The 20,611-nt window shown below is 42.3% G+C and overlaps 1 protein-coding gene across 1 annotated transcript in view; it reads left to right on the top strand.

The window, feature by feature from the left end:
• The window catches only part of LOC141148373 (uncharacterized), a 397,492-nt gene that overhangs the window by 36,525 nt on the left and 340,356 nt on the right, over positions 1-20,611 (top strand). The window contains exon 2 of the mRNA XM_073635792.1: positions 5,241-5,289. The gene's annotated coding sequence lies outside the window, so the exon portion shown is untranslated. The remainder of the gene's footprint in view (positions 1-5,240; positions 5,290-20,611) is intronic.

Raw genomic sequence — 20,611 nt, 5'->3', positions numbered from 1 at the left:
CACAGCTCCCTGTGTCCATTCAGACACAGAACCCCTGGTTTGGCCCTGCTCCCTCTTACTCCTGATTAGCTAACTAACTTTGATTGACAGCAGCGGGAGCCAATGGCGCCATTGCTGTGTCTCAGCCAATCATGAGGGTGAGTCCCAGACGGCTGAGGGAATTGTGCACATCGTTGAATAGAGAGGGGGCTCAGATAAGTATTAGAGGGGTTAAGGGGGGCTGCTATACACAGAAGGCATAGAATGCATTAAGATAAAAAAAATTCTGACTTTACAATCACTTTAATCTTCAGGTGTTACACTGAAAGACTCAGGCCAGGAAGATAAAGATTATTCAAAACAGAAGAAAATGAGATAAGGACTAAAATATAGAGAGAACTTCGGGAAGGTGGATAACATACATTTATACAGTATATTGTATACAAGTCTAACAATATATTCTGTATAAAGGTGCATTCACACCTGATCAGCATGGAAATGCGAGCAGAAATGCACGGTTGTGCCCATGTTTCTGGAAACGCATGATAAATGCATTAAACTTTGCACTGTGCTTGCAGCGTCATTGTTTCCTAATGGCACCTCAAACACGGGGAACAGTTGTATGGACATAAGGTGGAAACCACAAAAAAGCACATTGTAAAATGTTCTTGGCTCAGTGGCAAAATTTGGTTCTTGAGCTTCTTTTGCGCTGTCCCACAACAGGCCGCGCATTCAAGTCAATGGACTGTCACATGAAAATGCGCCAAAAAAACGCACGAAAACAAGAAACACAACATGTAACATGTCACAGGTGTGAATGCATGCAGCTTTAGGTTAATCACAATTTGCTCTATCACAGCCATGATCCCAGTACAGTGCTAAGCAAACTAATCACCAACAAATCTAAAAGTCCCTTTCACTTACCTAAATGTGTGGTCATGTGGTGTTCTGAATTCCAAGTATTCTATCCTCTACATCGCAAAGTGGAAGAGTTCTTCCTCTAGTGTCTGCCGGTGTAGCATAGACATTTCTTATTGGCTATCCAATTGGGATGATCTCTAGGGGATGAACACAAGTTTGGACAGAACCTTGGCTGTTTGGACATTCAGACAAACACCTGAACATTGGACCTCAGGTATAAAAGCGGTATCACTACTGCTATTATACATGACAGCTTCCCACTATCAATGGGTGTTAAGAATGCAGACCCCACTGAATCCCCAGCCATGTGAGCAAAAGGGTTTTGGGTGGGATAATGGTGACATCACCGAACAAATATGGCCATGATCATGTCAATTCTTGGTCAGTGTTGTCACCATATCCCACCCCCTTGTATGTAAACCTAATGACAGATCTGGAGAGCTGCCATGGGTGTTGGAGTGTGGCAACTGATAGGTTGGCGTATAGACAGGTTTCTTCTTTCAACAACTTGCTGGCAATGTTCATTGTGATCAACGCTGGATTTATTGGGGAGTTTGTTTTTTATTTATTTTTAATAAAGGACTTGCCAAAAACTTGTGTTTGCTTATTTACTATTTTTTATTAGTAGAGATACTATATACTGTATGTACCCCATATATATACACCCCTTAATTATTCACATGGGGTAGATATCAGGGGGCCACCTTTTGTTATAGAGAGCATCCATATTCTGAAAAGCCCCCCACCCCCACTTCCCTACAATCACTGGTCCAGGGTTGTGGGGAAGAGGCCCTTGTCCTCATCAACATGAGGTGGAGAATCACTATAGGGATCATCACTACTACAGTAATCCTCACTGTCTTCCGGGTCCTGTACCAAGCGGCTGCATAGGAACCATAGGTAGACACCCATTCTGCACGGACACCATTCAGAAAAACACCCTGTATTTTTTTAAATACAAGGCATTGCAAAATGAGTACAAGGCATTTTCTGATTGTAAGAGGTGGTGATTGTGATATCATCGTCCTACATCTTCATCTCATAAAATCAGAAAATGCTTTACATTTGTTGAGAGAAATACTAACTGTGCTGTGAAAGGCAGCCATGCTGAGTTAGTGACCCCCCCTGTAGTTACTATGCAGCACGACAGCAGCTCACCACATGACCAGGTGGTAAAATAGCCCCCAGGACTTCTCCCGAGCCTCTCCCATCCTTTGGAATTCCCTATCCCAATCTGTTCGACTATCTCCTATTCTACCCACTTTTAGGCGATCCCTGAAAACTTCTCTTCAGAGAAGCCTATCTGGCCTCCACCTAACAACTGTAATTTTATTTTACCCATCAGCTCATCCCCCACAGTTATTACCGTTTGTATAACTTGACAGTCCCTTTTAGATCGTAAGTAAAAAGGATAAAGACTCCCTAAAACTCCCAATTGGGAGTCTTTATCCTCTTTGCTAATTGTATTTTTGAGGCTTGTGCCACCCCTTTTTTGTGATCTGGATTTCTCTGTACACAAGACCTCCCACCCACACTATTCCTTTTAGATTGTAAGCTCTATTGAGCAGGGCCCTCGGATTCCTCCTGCATTTAATTGTATTGTAACTGTACTGTCTGCCCTCACATTGTAAATCGCTGCACATGCTGTTGGCGCTATATAAATCCTGCATTAAAATAATAATGTATCATGGAAAATATTACTAACAGCCTTCTGTTTCCATCTAGTAGTCAATTACCAGAATGACTTACAGAACATTGTAAACTTTGTGGCTTTATTAAAATTATTGTAAAATTGTATTACATTCTGACACCAACTGACACTTTTGACACTTTGTGGGGACCAGTGACACTAATACAGTGATCAGTACTAAAAATATGCACTGTCATTGTACTAATGGCATTCACTGGGAAGTGGTTAAACAGCTAGGGCAATCAAAGGGTTAAATGTGTGCCTAACCAGTGCTTTGGTGTAAGCTGTGTGGTGCTTTTACTAAGGCATGTGCTGGATTTTCTTTCCCTGCTTTGTAGACAAAGAAAATTCATTGTTTCCCCAATGACAGAACAGAATTCTGCCTTGTTTACATACAGAGTTCAGTCCTGTGTGTCTTCCAGACAATTAGCAATTGCTGACGGTAATCCATTTGCCGATACCCGCTGATCGGCAACTTCTGTGTCTATGCACAGCTGAGCCAGGTCGCCGGTGGCACGCGCATGCGACCCTTTCCGGAAGTGCTGGATCACAAACGTAGTTCATGATCCAGCGCAGAAGAGCCACCTTGCCACCATATATCTGTGTTATACAGTCAGCAAGAGGTTAATTTATTAAATTCATAGTTACACATTGGTTTTGTGGAGGAATGTTGAAGCTTGCCATTGCACTAAGTGCATTTCTTTCTCTTTTGCATTTTATACCACACTGCATACAGTGTATATCCCATATTTATGGTCCTTCAACCAAGACAGACATGGAAACACATAAATACGCCACAAGACTCACAACATAACACAGACCTTAGGTGTGCCCTGGTCAACTGGTCTTTATGCTAAAAAAGGGGCATACCCAAGATAAGTAATGGATGATAGTAGAAGAGGGATTTGCAAGGAGGTGCCCTGAAAAGGGGAATGGGTGGGAGGGTACCTGGACTGACAAGGAATACAGGTGAGTGGGCTGCTAATATACCCCCCAGAATTCTCCCATAAATTCAGGCCACAATACTGGCCTTCTTATTTATGGTCGGAGTCCTTCAATCAAGATAGACATGGAAACACAAAGATGCCACAAGACTCTCAACATAACACAGACCTGAGGTGTGCCCTGGTTAGCTGGTCGGTATGCCAAAAAAAGGGGGCAAAAAATACCAGGGTAGGTAAATACTGTTTTTATTGGACATGTGGCCCTTATTGAGCAAGCTTGGTGAAACCTTATGACATTTCCACCTTATTATTGCTCTACATAAAGATGGCCTAGGCTATAAGAAGATTGCCAAGACCCTGAAACTGAGCTGCAGCATGGTGGCCAAGACCATACAGCGGTTTAACAGGACAGGTTCCACTCAGAACAGGCCTTGCCATGGTCGACCAGAGAAGTCAATTGCACATGCCCTGATCTACATGCAAGGCATCGGATGCATGAATCTCATATCCAGAGGTTGTCTTTGGGAAATAGACGCATGAGTGCTGCCAGCATTGCTGCAGAGGTTGAAGGGGTGGGGGGGTCAACCTGTCAGTGCTCAGATTAGTCTGAATGGCTGTCGTCCTAGAAGGAAGCCTCTTCTAAAGATGATACACAATAAAGCCTGCAAACAGTTTGCTGAAGACAAGCAGACTAAGGACATGAACTACTGGAACCATGTCCTGTGGTCTGATGAGACCAAACTTATTTGGTTCAGATGGTGTCAAGCGTGTGTGACGGCAATCAGGTGAGGAGTACAAAGAGAAGTGTGTCTTGCCTACAGTCAAGCATGGTGGTGGGAGTGTCATGGTCTTGGGCTGCATGAGTGCTGCCAGCACTGGGGAGCTACAGTTCATTGCGGGAACCATGAATGCCAACACGTACTGTGACATACTGAAGCAGAGCCTGATCCCCTTCCTTTGGAGACTGGGCCACAGGGCAGTATTCCAACATGATAACGACCCTAAACACACCTCCAAGATGACCACTGCTTTGCTAAAGAAGCTGAGGGTAAAGGTGATGAACTGGCCAAGCATGTCTCCAGACCTAAACCCTATTGAGCATCTATGGGACATCCTCAAACGGAAGGTGGAGGAGTGCAAGGTCTCTAACATCCACCACCTCCATGATCATCATAGAGGAGTGTAAGAGGACTCCAGTGACAACCTGTGAAGCTCTGGTGAACTCCATGCCCAAGAGGGTTAAGGCAGTGCTGGAAATTAATGGTGGCCACACAAAATATTGACATGTTGGGCCCAATTCGGACATTTTCACTTAGGGGTGTACTCACTTTTGTTGCCAGCGGTTTAGACATGAATGGGTTTGTGTTGAGTTATTTTGAGAGGACAGCAAATTTACACTGTTATACAAGCTGTACACTCACTACTTTACATTGTAGAAAAGTGTCATTTCTTCAGTGTTGTCATATGAAAAGTTATGTTAGAATATTTACAAAATTGTGAGGGGTGTACTCACTTTTGTGAGATACTGTATAACAAGTTAATGGTACACATCCATATTCCCTTATAAATTACTTCTATTCTAGCTAAAAGATTATCCCAGCTCTGTAACGAGTTAACTGTATCTATCTAAGGGATTTATCGCTTTCTATATTGTCTATCTATGTAATCTCTACTAACCTTTGCTGGCATATCTTTCCATTTCACAGATCCAGATTTCAGAGCCCTGGAAGCAACATGTCCACATACAAGATCATGGTGAATGATTACTCGGTTTTAATTCCTCTCCTTAAATAATTAATAATTAAATGTATTAAATACAGTGTACACAACAGGATATGACCATGCCATATTTCCATTTTATACACGGAATATTCTACATACAATGAACAATAGAGCTATGCATAATAGACCTATGCCCATTAGGGGCACACGGGCGCCCCCCCCATCCATGTGTCCGGACCCCTGATCTACATGCAAGGCATCGGATGCATGAATTCCAATCACAGTTTTTTTTGATCAGAGCTTTTCGAATAGGCTTCAAAAAAGGGTAGGCTCGGGGTGCAGAGCACTGCTCCCGAAGAGCACCCAGTTGTATGACAATAGCGAATGAATATTTGCATATTGTAACACTGATTCTCCTTCCGGGCCAATCAGGAGATCCGGTCGGATTGTCCGCCAGGAGGAGGAGGGAGGAGACACAAGGGAAAGTGAGGAAACAGCCGCCCGCAGCCTGGAGAGAAGCCTCTGCCACCCGCCGCCGGGAGCGCTGCTTGTGAGATGGGACAAGTGCGGGGCCTTGACTACTGACTCACCGACTTGGGGGGGGACCTGGCTTGTACCGTCAGTGTTGTTGGAGGGTGGATTGTTTGCTGCCCATCCCCCCAAAAGAAAGAAAAAACACCAGCTGCCTATGCATAATAGGAAATAGTCCTTCACGATTAATAGTCAACAAAAGATAATTAACAATAGGCCTGTACGTAAAGGAAACAGATGTATGTATAGCAGGAATACATTCTCAGGAAAGAAAATCTCAGAATAGCAGAGTTTGTGTGCAAACGATAATATTCTCAAAGTTCAGATAACAATCAATAGGAGGAAACTTCCCACATCCTCAACAGCAATTTAGGTCTGTGTACCTCAAAAATACATCTCAGAATCCTTAGCTAAAGAATAACTTTAACATTTCAAATAAAACATGATTATGAAAACATGATTATACTTGAACATATCAAGCAAACTGGTTTTTCCTCATTAATTATATTGCATGTCTTGTTATTTCGCATTGACACCAAACAGATTCAAAAGTCAAATTCCATGTGTCATTCACCAGGCAGGGCTGGACTTGATTAACCTTTCGCCCAAGAGAGTGTGCCTAAGGCAGCTTATTTTTTTCTTTTCTTGAGCATACATGCTAAAATAAGATAAAGATAAATGCTGTACGTTATTGTCATTGCAACACAAATTACAATGAAATTCTATAAAAGAAAGGCCTGGAGTAAAGGAAAGAAAGCAGTAGACGTAAGGCCGGCATGACAGGGGTTAAAGGGGCTTGTTAGGTACCTAGTCTAAGGGTACAGGATAGGTTAGCAGGCTGCAGGGGGAAGTGTTTGAGCTGGGAGGAGGAAAGGGTAGTGAAGCAGTACAGGAAGGGAAGGACTCCAGTCGCAGAAGAGAGAGTGGAGCAACTTCCCACCCTCCCGTCCTGAATATGGTGGTTTGGAAGCAGTTAAGGAGTCAGACGTGTTGATGGCGGAGTGCAAGGTCCTTTTTTAAGTTATATGGGCACCAAAAGGTATGGTGTAGGGACCCGTCTGAGGTACGGCTCCCAGGTGGTGGATGTACCTGCTAGTTGTCTTCGAGTTGGTGTTTTTTTGCGGCTGGAGGCCGGTGAAGTGACAAGCAGGTACTGTCCTGGGTTTTATGCCTATTAGGACCTTGCAGCCTTTTCTCTTTAATAAACAGTCTGGTCTGGTTTTTTATCTTATTAATGTTAATTATTGGTTATTTATATTAGTTTAATAAAAAGGCTGCTATGGCCAATTTATTCCATTGTGTGTGGTGTGGTCACTAAGGGAAAAGGTGGGGTTTTCTTGGTATAGCAGTAACAAGACATATTTAATACCATAGTCAAGCTCCACACATATGTAAACATATAACAACCTCAACATACACACATGTAAACAATTACGCCCCCCATATAAAAAGCCTAAAGGAAACCTCCGCTACCGCAGCAAAGTCAAGTCACCTACAGTTAGATAATATTATTCAAAATGACCATTTAGGGCCTTGATAGTTCTTGGAAAGAAATTTTCTTTCAATCGGTTTGTCCTCACCTTTATCTTTTTAAACCTCCTGTCAGATGGCAGAAGTTCAAAAAGATAGTTTCCTAGGTGGGACCGATCACTCATTATTTTTCCCGCCCTGCTGACACAATGGGACTCCGCATTCCAAATCGCAGGTGGAATTAATTTAACATCACCATGCATTGTGCCAAAAACAAAATTTTAGTGTCAAAATTTTCATGAAATTGTAATAAAATTAAAATACAAATTAGGTTAAAAGATGCATTGGTTACCAAACCGCAAAAAAAAAAAAAAAAAGAAACATTTAAAACATTTTGGTTATTATATAGTAAAAACCTGCCTCTGTTTCACAATACTCATTACTAAATGACAAGGGTTCCAGTAGTGCAGATCCCCCTTTCATCAACAACTACATGTAGTTTTCCATGGACCAACAGAAGGGGCAACTGTAATTTTATTGACCTGGCCACTGAATGATCCATCTCAGCTCTGGAAGGGGTGTGTAAACATTGCCATCTTCACATTGGGCATGTGATATTTCAGTTTTTCTTTTTTAATAAATCTGCAAAAATGTCAACAATTCTGTGTTTTTCTGTCAATATGGGGTGCTGTGTGTACATTAATGAGGAAAAAAAAATGAACTTAAATGATTTTAGCAAATGGCAGCAATATAACAAAGAGTGAAAAATTTAAGGGGTCTAAATGCTTTCCGTCCCCTCTGTGTATATATATATATATATATATATATATATATATATATATATATATATATATACTATACCTCAATGTGTCTGTGTATCACAAACGGGTATATCTTATATAGGAATGGTGGTTGGGACTCTGTTCAGAAAATTCTCAAGGCAGTCTGAAACCAGAACCAAAATATAGGGTATTATAAAGACATCAGTGTGTATAGCAAAGAAAGGCTACATGCACCATGTAGTACACTTGTCTCACCTTGAAAGATTGAGAAAGATCATTGACGCCCATGGGGGGGGTAGGTATATAGAGATATCCACCGGGGCTACTATGAATAGTAAACCCCCTAAAATGAAACACAGTGGGCACATAGGCAGCAGTGAGATATATAAACTATGCAAGACTTGGAAAAACTGGAAAGTTGGAATGAAAGACATAAATGCAGTGAGCCTACCTTGACAGACCAAAACGCCAGCATAGCCCCAATGACAGCAGAGAGGATGAGCATAGCATCCTCTCTATTTATGTGCCCATGCACAAGTGAGCTCCTATCTGGCGATGCCCACAACGCCGCAAAGCATCTGACGTCTCCAGACTCGGAATGCACATGCGCTAGTTCAGGGCATGTTTGGTGTCCAAACACGGCATCTTGCACACCACGGAGGACATCCGCACATGGCCATAAAGGCAACGAGGCCTGAGCATTGCAGCTGCATATACTCCAGCGCCCTTCCAGGACAGCAAACCAGCCGGGGAGAGCCAAAAAAAAACAGGGCCGTTGCGCAAACACCACGCTCCAAGGCAAGGAGTAAGGGGCAGCCATGTTGAAGACCCTACCTAGATGATGATGACAGGGGGCCCCCTAGTGGATCAAAATGGGTAGACGCTCCAAAGGGAGCATCAATAATGACCCAAAGAGGGGGCACATACACCACAGCAGAGACTCATCACAACAATAGAAGTAAGGTGAAAAAAATGTATAACATAAAACGTCATTAATAAACATATACAATACATTAAAGTCTGTCTGCAAAGTGACCGCTAGAAGTCCTAAACTTACAAATCATTATGAAAGGAAAGAAAAAGAAAAAAAAAGGAGGAAAGAAAAAAAGAAAAGCAGGAAAAGAATTGATGAACAATGAAAGATGAGGGGGACACAAAAACAGCAAAAGGCATTGAACACATACATTAAAAGAAAAGGTTTGTATGAGTTGGCCTCATTCAGGCCAGGCAGGGTCATAGCCTTCAGACGCTCTATCCAGAGCATCTCATGTTGAAGTATGAGTTTTTCCCAATTCCCTCCTCTGGGGTTCATTGAGATCACCTCAAGGACAAAAAAAAGATACTATTTCAGTGTGGTATTAATTGTATAGACCTATATGTCTAGTGACAGGCGTAAGGCTTTTACCTCCACTTGAGTAATAAGTATGATCACCGATTCTCTGTCTAAGTTCACGTTTAGTCTTGCCGATGTAGAATACACCACATCCACATGGGCAATACATAATGTATATAACTCCTCTTGTAGAGCAGTCGGCAAAGGTTCTAGAAATATAAAAAGCAAGATAGAGTGCACGCCAGCCCTAGTGTATTTTCGTCTTAATTATTGAAGATCAGTATATAAAAAACGAGGGTTTGCACTCACAAACATCCGATGTTAAATGGCATAAACAGCTCCATAAAAGCCCCCTCTCCTGGTCTGTTGAAATCAGTTGGCTCACAGTGACTTTCAGCGTGGTGAAGGGCTTCGGTAAGCTGAAGCCGTCTGCTACCTTGTAACACACGCCGCCGCTCAGGGCACTCGCACAGACCAGCCGGTGCTGCATGACGTAACCAGGGATTAAGTACAGCGCTACGCTGAAGGCAACGAACAGCAGCCAACACACCCGTAGACTCAGGATCAAAACTAACACTAAAATATAAAAGTGTGGCGCTAATTATTACATATCAAATGAATATACAGTGAGTATAGATCAGATATTACGGTATAAACCGAATAAATACGTGAATATATAAATTAGTAAATATATAGTGACAATCAATATACATGTATTGAACAAAATATATGGAAAACGTGAAGTATAAAGTCCCAATATATGTGCAAACAAACAAAAAAAGTCTGTAATAATGGTGAAAAGATAATGATAGCCAGGTATCTCCTGAGCATGCAGGGGGATGGTTCAGAGCCGGCACCTTGGCATATGAATAGACCGTAGAGAAACCGGAAGTGCACAGAGGATTGATGTCGGTGTCAGGACCATCACCAGAAACCAGGGAGGCTTACCAGAAAATGTGGCCTGAAATGGCATATGCCAAACAGGTCAAAAAAGCTTGAAGACCACCAGGTCTAGGCACATAATCTGGCCGGATGTCATCAAGAAGGGAGGGAAGAGGATCAGCACGACTTCCTCAGCAGTGGATGCACCATGAACCAGATAATTAGTATGGATAGCATGTGAGGGAAAAAAAACTCACATAGCGTGATAACGTTTGAACTTGGATTTATTAAAAATAAAGAGAAAACAAACTCACATTTTTAGAAGATAAAAACAGCATGTAATCTTGTAGCGGTAGTTATGAGGGGTCCACCCGACATGTTTCAACTAAAAAAGTCATCATCTGGGGTGTGGACCCCCCCATACCACCGCTCTATATATAGATAAATGTTGGGTGATGACCCCCACTGGGAATGACCGAAACCGGAAGTGCTTCTGACAACTTCAATTTCCGGTTCAAGGGGTATAAATGTTCCCAAATCAAACAAAATATATGATCAAGCTATTTTTAATCAAAACAAATTAGATCCGTGAAAATATTGGTTTGATGTAAAAAAGATAGGGGACAGCAGAGTTAGAATGGCTTGGATTAGGGCCGGTATATGACCCGGAACCAAGCCTCACTCTCGATTTATCCAAGGCAAGTGGGCGGAAGCGTAGTGATGACACCACGCTCCGCCTCCTGAGACGAGCCACGCTGTCGCGCTGCGCGATGACGTCATACGCGGAACGCGGCAGCGTCGGCATGCGCTCCACGTCGGTCTCACCAAGCCTCTCTTTGGGGACGCTTGTAAGTGAATGGGGAACGGTCATAACTCCCCCGGAGGTGGAGCTTTACTAGGATACAGGACCGGAAACGCCACCAAAGTGTCAGCAAAGGCGGCCACATACAGAAAAAAGTGTATGATAAGTGAATAAAGGCTGAATAATTTGAAAATAAAAAATTAGAAATGTTTCCGAAGAAATCAATGGAGTATAAATATAAGTATGTTGGAAACCGGGACGTGTTTAACATAAATGAATATGAAAGTAGAATCTACCGGACATCACCAGTAGGGGGCACCAAACACTTCAGAGCATACTTAGATACATATATAAGATAAAATAGTAGGGGAATATAGTAACCAAGGAAACATAATGTAGTATATTGGATCGTACATATTCCTTTGTGGAAAAATTATTTTAAATTTACAAAATACAACTTAAAATGTTTAAAAAAAGTTTAAAAAAATATTTAATAATATTAAAAATATTGAAAAAGAGAGAACAGAAATACAAGCATGGCTATGCTTGGTTGATGAAAGAGTTGATGTCCCATTCAACGTTAATACCTTGCGGAAAATGGGACCCCAACTCGTATATCCAATATGTCTCCAAACGGGAGACGCCCCTAAGTGTCGACCCCCCCCGCCAAGGGGCCGTGTATTTGTCTATGATAAGAAACTGAGTACCCTCAGGGTTTCTATCATGACATTCCCTGTAATGCCTAGGGACCGTATGTTTGGTACTACCTGCTTTAATTAAATTAATATGTTCCGAGACGCGTACCGTAAAGGATCTAATAGTACGGCCGACATACTGTTTCCCGCAGGGGCAGGTTAACAAGTATACGATCCCTGTGGTTGCACATGTGCTAAATTGTTTTATTGCGTACGTGCGACCAGTTACGGTAGAGGAAAAATTGTGGCTGACCCTTCTCCCACAAGTGTTATGCTGGCAAACCAAACATCTTTTACAAGGGTGAAATCCCGTCCAATTATGAAAGAAAGATGGTTTCTTTGGTGGGTCAATGACGTTAGGGGCCAACTTGTTCCTAAGGGATGGAACGCCTCTAAAGACAACCTTGGGGGTCTCGGGTAATAGTGGTCCTAGTATTTTGTCTGTTCTGAGAACATCCCAATGGTGTTCAAAAATCCTTTTGATATGCTTGTGTTGCATAGAAAAGGACGTCAGAAATGACCATTTGAAATCATCATTGGGGTGTTTAGGTCTATCTTGTAGTAGTGTCTGACGATCCACCTTATAGGCATTTTCAATTTCCCTATTTAGATCGGGAAGATTGTATCCCTTTTCCAAAAACCGATCCCTCAGCATCGTAGCCTGAACCATGAAGGTATCGTGGTCGGTGCAATTCCTGCGTAACCTCAAGAATTGACTCCGGGGAACTGATCTTATCCAGGAGCTGTGATGGCAGCTATCGGTCGGTATATAGCCATTTCTGTCGGTGGATTTGAAATAAGTGCTAAATGTGAAACCACCCTCCTTTCTGTCAATGACCAGATCTAAGAAGTGGACAGAGGTAGTACTAGCCTCAAAGGACAGGGAAATACCCCTATCATTTATATTTAGAGATGCCATGAAGTTAACCAAATTATCATGGCTACCTGTCCATAGGAGGAAGATGTCGTCTATGTACCGGGCCCACAACAAAAGATGCGGGTTTCCCATGGCATAGACGACATCCTCCTCCCACTTGGCCATGAACAAGTTGGCCAAACTGGGGGCAAACTTTGCCCCCATTGCAACCCCCTTGTGTTGGCGATAGTAATTACCGTTAAACCAAAAGTAATTATGTTGCGTAGCAAATTCAATCAACTCCACAATAAAATTGATTTGGGGGGAAGCAAGAGTGACGTCTCTGTTCAGAAAGTGTTGTACAGCGTTCACACCTTGACGGTGCGGAATGCAGGTGTAGAGAGACGCCACATCCGCAGTGGCCATAATAAGGTCACCGGAATAAGAGACATTGGATAGTTGTCTAATCACATCTTTTGTGTCCTTAAGATAAGATGGCATTTTAAGTACAGACGGCTGGAGGAAAAAGTCTATGTACTTCCCAATTTTGGAGGTAACCGAGTCGATACCACTAATTATGGGACGACCTGGGGGGTGTAGAGGGTCTTTATGAACTTTGGGCAAATAATACATAACTGGAATGCGCGGGGCTAAGGGAACTAAAAAAGATCTCTCCTTATTATTTAAAATACGAGACTCGTAACCTTTATTTATTAATTTCTTCAATTCTCTCTTATACTCATGTGTGGGATTGTTTGGTAGTTCTATATAAGTTTCACGGTCTCCTAAGATGCGATACATTTCTTCATAATAATCAGTTTTATTTAGTAAAACAATGCCACCGCCCTTATCAGCGGGGCGGATGACCAAGTTCTTGTTATCACAGAGAGTTTTCAAGCCCGTTGAGGGCAAAGGATTGTGGAATTTATGTTTAAGTGGAATTTTCGCTAAGTCCCTTATCACCAATTCTTTAAATAGATTGATGGCTGGTGGAGGTTGTGTTGGGGGACAAAAAAGGGAGGGGTTTGATAAACCGGAATGTACCGTGCCGGACGTTGCTGCCCTGGCTATATTTCTGGTAGGGTTCGAAATAATGTATCTTTGAACATTGATTTTTCTAATAAATTTGTGAATGTCAATGAACGTAGTGAATTTGTTCAGTTTATGTGGGGGGGCAAACTTAAGCCCTTTATTCAAAACACTTTTCTCCTCCTGTGTGAGGACAGTATCACTCAAATTAAATACACCCTGACACATTATGTTCTTTTTCGTTTTCCGTCTTTGAACCCTCCGCCCTCCTCTGGTCCCTCTCTTGTTTCCGGACCTCTTTTTCTGTTCGGAGTGTCCTCGCGAAAACCCCGATTAGCCCGTGAGTTCGAATAGGGTTGTTTATAAGAGGGTGGATCATAGCCAGCATTGGGGAACGGACAGACATTTTCATTGTGGTAATCCCGTAGTGGGGAATATCTATTATAGGTAGAAATTGGTGGATGTCTATAGTATGGTGTGTTGGGGTAGTAAGGAGGGTGGCGATGAGGGGAATCATGGTAGCGGACCGGAGACTCACGATGATATGAGTTCTCACGTTCGCGGTATTGATATTCATAACCCTGTTGGTCACTCCGGTTGCCACCTCTTCCTCTGCCTCTAGAATGGTAACCTCTACCCCTGTGTTGGTTTCTGGGAGTATGGGGCTGTCGTCCCATGTGTTGAGGGGGACCACTATGGGGTCGTTCTTTATCTAAAACAGATTTGGGGCGAACCGAAGGTTCTATGAGGGGGGCAGTGGTGACCTCATTATTGGTGTCAGTCTCCATTGCGGTCTGTGAGGTAGACCCTACAATGGACTTCTGCCATCCAAAAACTTTTCCCGCCTTATAGTCCCCAATATCTCGGGAATATTTTTTATGTTTTTTAGTTTTTTGTTCCTTGTCCTCCTTTACAAGATGGGCCTGCAAATTGGAGGACAGAGTATTGTACTCAACAGAGTTTTTAAAGACGAGTAGTTTATCCTTTAGTTCCCTGACTTCCTGATCCAATTTAGAAAGACGGATACGCTTTCTATTGATAAGGAAATCTAGGAACTTGATCCCGGCATCATTAAAATATTTGAACCAGGAGTCGAGGTCCACCTCCCCCTGTTGGGGTGGGACGTCCCATCTGAGACTACGTGGGATCATACCCTCTGTTACGTATTGCTCTAAAAAGACCAAGTCCCATTGTAGATGAAGTTCAGAGACCATAACATTCTTTAGTCTCATAAATAGTCCACCAATTTCTGTGTCATTAGAGGTGGCAATGAATACACCTTCGGTATTGACTACCCGAGATGCACGGTACTCAAAAACATCCATGTTTATATGGAGAGATAAGCGCTGCAGCTATACTAGATGTCAATTAACAAAAAAATGGATAACCAGGGATTAAGTACAGCGCTACGCTGAAGGCAACGAACAGCAGCCAACACACCCGTAGACTCAGGATCAAAACTAACACTAAAATATAAAAGTGTGGCGCTAATTATTACATATCAAATGAATATACAGTGAGTATAGATCAGATATTACGGTATAAACCGAATAAATACGTGAATATATAAATTAGTAAATATATAGTGACAATCAATATACATGTATTGAACAAAATATATGGAAAACGTGAAGTATAAAGTCCCAATATATGTGCAAACAAACAAAAAAAGTCTGTAATAATGGTGAAAAGATAATGATAGCCAGGTATCTCCTGAGCATGCAGGGGGATGGTTCAGAGCCGGCACCTTGGCATATGAATAGACCGTAGAGAAACCGGAAGTGCACAGAGGATTGATGTCGGTGTCAGGACCATCACCAGAAACCAGGGAGGCTTACCAGAAAATGTGGCCTGAAATGGCATATGCCAAACAGGTCAAAAAAGCTTGAAGACCACCAGGTCTAGGCACATAATCTGGCCGGATGTCATCAAGAAGGGAGGGAAGAGGATCAGCACGACTTCCTCAGCAGTGGATGCACCATGAACCAGATAATTAGTATGGATAGCATGTGAGGGAAAAAAAACTCACATAGCGTGATAACGTTTGAACTTGGATTTATTAAAAATAAAGAGAAAACAAACTCACATTTTTAGAAGATAAAAACAGCATGTAATCTTGTAGCGGTAGTTATGAGGGGTCCACCCGACATGTTTCAACTAAAAAAGTCATCATCTGGGGTGTGGACCCCCCCATACCACCGCTCTATATATAGATAAATGTTGGGTGATGACCCCCACTGGGAATGACCGAAACCGGAAGTGCTTCTGACAACTTCAATTTCCGGTTCAAGGGGTATAAATGTTCCCAAATCAAACAAAATATATGATCAAGCTATTTTTAATCAAAACAAATTAGATCCGTGAAAATATTGGTTTGATGTAAAAAAGATAGGGGACAGCAGAGTTAGAATGGCTTGGATTAGGGCCGGTATATGACCCGGAACCAAGCCTCACTCTCGATTTATCCAAGGCAAGTGGGCGGAAGCGTAGTGATGACACCACGCTCCGCCTCCTGAGACGAGCCACGCTGTCGCGCTGCGCGATGACGTCATACGCGGAACGCGGCAGCGTCGGCATGCGCTCCACGTCGGTCTCACCAAGCCTCTCTTTGGGGACGCTTGTAAGTGAATGGGGAACGGTCATAACTCCCCCGGAGGTGGAGCTTTACTAGGATACAGGACCGGAAACGCCACCAAAGTGTCAGCAAAGGCGGCCACATACAGAAAAAAGTGTATGATAAGTGAATAAAGGCTGAATAATTTGAAAATAAAAAATTAGAAATGTTTCCGAAGAAATCAATGGAGTATAAATATAAGTATGTTGGAAACCGGGACGTGTTTAACATAAATGAATATGAAAGTAGAATCTACCGGACATCACCAGTAGGGGGCACCAAACACTTCAGAGCATACTTAGATACATATATAAGATAAAATATCTTATATATGTATCTAAGTATGCTCTGAAGTGTTTGGTGCCCCCTACTGGTGATGTCCGGTAGATTCTACTTTCATATTCATTTATGTTAAACACGTCCCGGTTTCCAACATACTTATATTTATACTCCATTGATTTCTTCGGAAACATTTCTAATTTTTTATTTTCAAATTATTCAGCCTTTATTCACTTATCATACACTTTTTTCTGTATGTGGCCGCCTTTGCTGACACTTTGGTGGCGTTTCCGGTCCTGTATCCTAGTAAAGCTCCACCTCCGGGGGAGTTATGACCGTTCCCCATTCACTTACAAGCGTCCCCAAAGAGAGGCTTGGTGAGACCGACGTGGAGCGCATGCCGACGCTGCCGCGTTCCGCGTATGACGTCATCGCGCAGCGCGACAGCGTGGCTCGTCTCAGGAGGCGGAGCGTGGTGTCATCACTACGCTTCCGCCCACTTGCCTTGGATAAATCGAGAGTGAGGCTTGGTTCCGGGTCATATACCGGCCCTAATCCAAGCCATTCTAACTCTGCTGTCCCCTATCTTTTTTACATCAAACCAATATTTTCACGGATCTAATTTGTTTTGATTAAAAATAGCTTGATCATATATTTTGTTTGATTTGGGAACATTTATACCCCTTGAACCGGAAATTGAAGTTGTCAGAAGCACTTCCGGTTTCGGTCATTCCCAGTGGGGGTCATCACCCAACATTTATCTATATATAGAGCGGTGGTATGGGGGGGTCCACACCCCAGATGATGACTTTTTTAGTTGAAACATGTCGGGTGGACCCCTCATAACTACCGCTACAAGATTACATGCTGTTTTTATCTTCTAAAAATGTGAGTTTGTTTTCTCTTTATTTTTAATAAATCCAAGTTCAAACGTTATCACGCTATGTGAGTTTTTTTTCCCTCACATGCTATCCATACTAATTATCTGGTTCATGGTGCATCCACTGCTGAGGAAGTCGTGCTGATCCTCTTCCCTCCCTTCTTGATGACATCCGGCCAGATTATGTGCCTAGACCTGGTGGTCTTCAAGCTTTTTTGACCTGTTTGGCATATGCCATTTCAGGCCACATTTTCTGGTAAGCCTCCCTGGTTTCTGGTGATGGTCCTGACACCGACATCAATCCTCTGTGCACTTCCGGTTTCTCTACGGTCTATTCATATGCCAAGGTGCCGGCTCTGAACCATCCCCCTGCATGCTCAGGAGATACCTGGCTATCATTATCTTTTCACCATTATTACAGACTTTTTTTGTTTGTTTGCACATATATTGGGACTTTATACTTCACGTTTTCCATATATTTTGTTCAATACATGTATATTGATTGTCACTATATATTTACTAATTTATATATTCACGTATTTATTCGGTTTATACCGTAATATCTGATCTATACTCACTGTATATTCATTTGATATGTAATAATTAGCGCCACACTTTTATATTTTATTTTGGTGCTGCATGACGTCACTCGTGGCTTGGGAGGGGATGCACGGTGTGACAGCTGACTCCTCTAATACGCTTCATGCGGTTGCTAAGACAACATGTTTCGGAGGCGTGGCCTCCTTCTTCAGGTAACGCCCTACTCTCCTCAAGTGACATTATATGCTCAAACCCCCCGCCCCTCCTATCAATGAACCAATGGCATCATAGCAGACCAGGGGCACGGAGTTCACAGTAAAAGATGTATATAAATCGGAGGGGGTTATATAGCAACAGCTTCCTAAAATGATATTAATACAGTTCATTATAGAAAAATTACACTGACTTTAATATCAATCTAAATAAATGAAAAAAGAATACTAATCATATATTGTTAAAACTTAATTAAAAAGTACTTATATGAGAAGTACTATATAAAATGTACTATATATAGGTTAATATCATCAACAACAGAAAATCACGCTGCAAGATCATAGTCATACATTTTAAATCAATTCATGATATATAAAATACAATTTTAAATCTGAGAATTAATTTATATGTATAATGTGTTATATGTTTTTTTGGTTTATTGATATTAATTATAAGAACAATATATTATATATTATAAAAATGTATATGGTAGGGTCCCATACACTAGGGCTGGCATGCGCTCTCTCTTGCTTTTTATATTTTCAGATTCATGTCCGCCACCCAGTGGACTTGTGGGAGAGCTGCAACACCTAGAGCGAGGAATATAAATACAGACTGTTTACTGTTGGAATAGGTGTAGTGGGGACAGCGCTAAACTTGGTTTGTTGGTTTGTTGTGTGTGTTTGGCAAAGGTTCTAGATCTATGCAATTGGCCGTTTGGTAATATGATGCCCTGGCCTCCCTTAATCCAGGGACAGCATGGACAGCTGCCACAGCGTTATATTCCTCATGGTGAGGAATTACTATCTTTCAGCGGCACATAGTGGCTAGTAAGTTGTTCTCCTAAAGTGATGGCTCGTCTAAAGATCAGCTCTGGAGTAGATCTTACAAATTTAAAACTGGTGTAGTCCTTAGTGAGGAAATGCCAATTTTTTGCGATCAGTGTTCGCAATTGTGGTTCATGAGTGGAGAACCTTGTAACTAGGCACACAGTTTGGGGACTTTGTTTGGATGGAATATTGTACAATAAGGACCCTCTTGTTTTTGTCCATGCCCTATTATAGGAATGTCTCAGAAGTGTGCGAGAGTAGCCTCCTGCTAGTAAGCTCTCACGCAGCAGGTTTGCCTGTCTTTTGAAATCTAAATCAGAAGTGCAGTTCCTCCGCAAGCGGAGGTACTGGGCATACGGGATAGTCCGAATGAGTGAGCTTGGGTGGGAGCTTCTGGCATGGAGTAAGGTATTGCCGGCACTCAGCTTGCGGTAAAGGTCAGATTGTATATAAGCCTCTTGGTCGATGGAAATGTTAAATTCGAGAAAGGATATATTCACGTATATGTGAATTTTAAATTGTAACAATTGAAGTTCAATCGATCCAAAAACCTATGTACTTCCCTCTCTGTGCCAGGCCAGATGACCAAAAGGTCATCGATGTACCTAAACCAACACAGAATGCAGGGGAGCAAGGACACATATATATCGCAGGAGAAAACCTCTCTCTCCCACCCTCCCCCTAGATAGAGGTTAGCATAGGATGGAGCGCAACATGTGCCCAAAGCTACTCCCTGCACCTGCAAAAACAGTTGATCCATGAAGACAAAATTTTTTTTGTCAAGATGAATGTAAGTAAATCTACAACAAAATGGTTTAGTGGCCAAGAATGTCTGTCTTCCTCAATTCAGCCGCCCTGCTCGCACGGGATACTCTAATACAAGGATTCAATATCAATAGCAACAAGCAGGGCACCCGGAGGGATGTGAGTACCCTCCACATGTCTAAGTAGACCGGGTGTATCCTTAATAAAGGAAGGTAGACTAGTTACGTGTGGGAGAAGAAATGAGTCCACATATCTGCTTGCACATTCAGATAGAGATCCAATACCGGAAATAATAGGTCTCCCTGGTGGACAAAAGTGTAGAATGTGGAGGTCCGCGGGTAGGGATTGACAAGATACACCAAAGCATCTTTAGCAATCAGTCCTTTCATGTGAGCCTGAGTACACAGGTCTCGGAACTCACTCTCAAATGATGAGACCATTTGTAGATCAATAGGACAGTACCACTCCCTATTGCCTAGAATATCATAAAACATACAAGTTACATGCTCATTATGTTTAGAGTAGCCTTTCTCAAACCAGCGAGCTGAATGAAAAAAAAAACAAAAAACAGAGAGATCGATGTACTAACACAAGCGATGTTAGTGCAGCGATCTACCACCTTGTGCCTTTGTGTGCCCCCACCCACCAGAAAGCACTTAGCCATTGGCTGCAAGCACTGATTGTATGTGGGTCATATGCTATGCTAGTTTTCCAGCATGCCCGTACAGTCAGTTGTACACATGGGTCGCTCCCTATGAGGATGTCATTTCTGATGAAATGTGTTGGGTTCAGCTCCTGCTGAGGTCATTGCATACCATTTGGGAAAATATTTTAACAAGTGCTGTATACATCTT

Source organism: Aquarana catesbeiana, linkage group LG06, assembly GCF_042186555.1.
Source record: "Aquarana catesbeiana isolate 2022-GZ linkage group LG06, ASM4218655v1, whole genome shotgun sequence".
NCBI classification, from domain to species: domain Eukaryota; kingdom Metazoa; phylum Chordata; class Amphibia; order Anura; family Ranidae; genus Aquarana; species Aquarana catesbeiana.
Note: the sequence above shows the minus strand (reverse complement) of the source record. Positions and strands in the feature narration are given on the sequence as shown.